Below are 3,777 nucleotides of genomic sequence, written 5' to 3'. Positions count from 1 at the left end.
AGGAAAGCTAAGGGCAATTATGTATTAAAGGTAGCCAGCCAGGCAAAGACGACCACAAGGGATTTTATCAGGTATACAGGACGAAGAATAAGGATACTATAGGTCCATTAAAGGCAGCAGATGGGGAGCTGGTGAAGGTTCTGGGGAGGAGATTAGTAAAATTCTGAATGAGTATTTTTCTAATTGTCTTCACCAAAAAAACAAAAAAAAAAAAACAAAAACATGCAGGATATGCCAGATAGTGAACAGATGTTTAGAGCAGATGAGAATGAGAAGCTGACATATTTCCATAACTACGGAGATAGTGGAACAGGATATAGATAGTCTAAAAAGTTCAAGACACCAGGACCAGATGAAACATATCCCAGAGTACTTAAGGAATGCAAAGAGGTTATTAGTGAGCCGTTAGTTTTACTGTCTTTAGGAAATCACTGGAGTCAGGTGAGCTACCAATAATGTAGAGGCAGGCTAATGCAATACCCGTCTTTAAGAAAGGAGATAAAGCTTTAGCGTCTAACTATAGACCTGTCAGCTTAACTTCAGTTGTAGGTAAAATATTAGAGTCAATGACAGCGAGGAACATTAGGGAACATTTAGACAAACATAACTTGATAAATCAGTCACAGCATGGCTTCACGAAGGGGAAATCTTGCCTGACAAACTTGTTAAGTTTTTACAGTAAAAGTGTACGAGGCAGTAGATAATGGTGATAGCTATGATATCTTATATCTGGACAAGCATTTGACAAGGTACCCCATCAGAGGCTCTTGAGAAAGGTTAGGGGCACACGGAATAGATGGGAAGGTGTTAGGCTGGATAGGGTCATGGCTTAGCGACAGGCGACAAAGAGTTGTAATAAACGGCTCGAAATCCGAGTTGTGTCATGTAATTAGTTGGGGTGCCAAAGATCAGTATTAGGGCGATTGTTATTTCTAATATATATATCAATGACTTGGGTAGTGGAATTAGTAGTAAATATTACGGATGACACAAAGATTAATTAGGTCGGAATCGGATGCCACCGCCTTGCAGGCAGATTTAGATAGGATGAATGAATAGACAGACAGATGGCAAATACAATTTAATATCAATAAATGTCCGCGGATAGAGGCCAACATACCACAGCTTCACTTTCGTTGCGACGCCTTCCTTTTATCCCAAGGGATAAAAACGGCCGGAAGACTCCCCTTGGTGACACAGTAGGCAGAATTATAAGGCACCACCACCACCTCCATAATTCGGTCCGTCGTCCAGTCGCTATAAGACTCAACATGCTATGTCATTGAACAGGCATTAGACTGGACGACGTGGACCTGCTCATGCTGCCCACTTACTTCACCATGAACTAGTTCCCGGAGATGAAGTTGCCGCTGTCTTTACCTAAGTACTTCCAGATCTTCGTCGCTGGCCTCCCTCCATCCCTTCATCTCTACATAGACGGCTCCAAGACGGATGAATGTGTGGGTGCACCCTCAGTGTTCAGACTGCCTACCCATACATCGATGTTCCCTGCTGACTTTTTGCTATTGATAAGGCCATACAGATTATGCATTAAACTCACCTCATCATTCAATTGTAACTTTTTAGGACTCTCATGTCAGGCAAGAGAGTCCGGTCACACCGGATATAAATGAAATCCAGGGCAACATCATTAATAAGTTGAATTCATATCGTAAATCCTTTCACTGTTTGGGTGATCAGACATTCCAGCATACGCGGGAATGAACAAGCTGACATACTGGCTCGATCCGCTGCAGAGGTCGAGCGAGCGTGAAACATCCGTTGGAATCTGCAGTCATGCCTCTCAGTTGTTAAATCATCAATAAAGCTCTTGTGACAGAGTAACTGGGACAACCTACACCTACGTACACCCAAATCCATCCTGGGCAAGAGTGGACCTCCTCCAATCGCCCTCCACGGCGGGAAGAGGTGGTCCTCACACTTGTGAGGATGGGCTGCACACCCTTACTACACATATACTTCCCCCTACATAGCCAACACCTTTCTACCACAATGTACCACCCGTATTGTTACCCTTGCTGTTGAGCCATATCTGTGCTGGAAGCTGCTGCTACAGTTGTCAGTGTAGTCAAAGAGGGTTCTGCCCTCGTGTGTGTGCTGCCCCACTACTTGTCAAGGTAGGAGTGGATGGCAAGGAAGTTGAAGGTCGGGAAGAGTTTCTTGAGAGCAACACTATCGTGAATTACCGGCGTAGAAGAGAGGAAGAAGGTTTGTTGCTCCATTTTGATGTGCCATCCCGCAGTTATGGAGGCACAGATGCTGGCAGCACGTAGCGGTCTGGTGCTACTGGCCGTTTCGGAGTCAGGTTGACTCGGGAGCATTTGGCGGCAGGTTTGGTGGTCGGGTATGACCACGTATGTTGGGCGTAACCGCGCGGGTCAGGCTGGGAAAGCTGATGACCTCTCGTCTGGAGCCCCTCCCTGTTGTTTTATGGCCGGTGTTCTTTCCCCCTGGTGTGGGGATTGTTTGTAATGTTGCTCATGCCCAATTCTCTCCTTCCGGGACAGGATGTTATGATGTATCTGACGTGAGCGTTACGGCACCGCGTCGGGAGGCAGCGCTGAGTAAGGCTGCCTGTTATGCTTTGCTGTTTATCGCTCAGGAAGCACTCTCAGTGTTGCTGGGGGCTTTGTTTGGCCAAGCTGTTAGTACTTGCCATGTGCTGGGCCCGAAAGTGTAGTATGTGATGATGGATGTCAGTTTCCTTCAAATGACAATGTATCGGATCTGGACGAGAGAGGCTTGCACACGAGAGCAGTTGCTGCAGGACCAGTAGGGCTGACCCAGTGGCACGTTGGCCGGATTCATGTTGGAGTCGGGGTTTGCTTTGTGACGGTCACGTGTGTTTATTTGCCTCCGTGTGCGGTAATGTGTGTGCTGTGTCCTAGAAAGAAGTAGCCATTAGCTTGTTGTGGCGATACCTGGAGTCTTTGAGAGGCTGGTCAGCAGGAAGAATGAGGCGTAATAGTGTTGTGGTCTGACAGTAAGATAGAAGACTTGGTGGTGTCAAATCCGGGGAAGTAGTATATTGTTTAGGTGAGAGCGGCCCAAGGACACCTCTGAGTTTTTGAAAGAGGAAGTGGCATTTTCATTTTGTCAATTTTATGGGTGTGTCACAGAATTTCCACGAAGCCAGGAGCGGGCAAGTGGGAGTAATGATGTGGCCAGTGCAGAGCCCAAGTGAGAGTATTGTTTGGTTAGGTTGTATTTTGCCCCTGGCCCTGCTGTGATAGTGCACCAGGAGACTACAGTCTCTGATGGGCTCATTGTGTTGTTGCAAGAATGCAAGGATGTCTTTGTAGAGTGACTCTGAAGCTTGTACTGTGTGGTAAGGATACAGATGGAGTAGAGTGTGTAGCGAAGAGAGGAGGATGGGTGAGAGAAGATGGAGTAGAGAAGACATACAACAGAGGAGATGGAGAAATGGAAAAAAGAATTCTAGAGTCAAGGGAGATGCTTGAAGCAGCAGTAGCTACTGGAGAAAAGAGATAACTAAAATGCCCTGCATGAGAAAGATTTCACATCAGTGGAGCCGTGAAGACCATGCGTCCTTGCATAATACTAGAGCTGGATCTAGGGAAGAGGAGTAGGAGGCGGAAAAAGTAGAAACGGCAGTTCGATTTGGAGGGCCAAGCAGGAGTCCTGTTGTTTTCTATTATAGTATTCAATTATATCAGTGCTTTAGTAGTGTTTGATACTTTGTAATTTGTATATACTCCTTGTTTAAGTCTAATGATGTGCCCGAGGAGTATATTG

The sequence above is a fragment of the Scylla paramamosain genome, unplaced genomic scaffold, assembly GCF_035594125.1.
Source record: "Scylla paramamosain isolate STU-SP2022 unplaced genomic scaffold, ASM3559412v1 Contig21, whole genome shotgun sequence".
In the NCBI taxonomy this organism is placed as follows: Eukaryota; Metazoa; Arthropoda; class Malacostraca; order Decapoda; family Portunidae; genus Scylla; species Scylla paramamosain.
Note: the sequence above shows the minus strand (reverse complement) of the source record.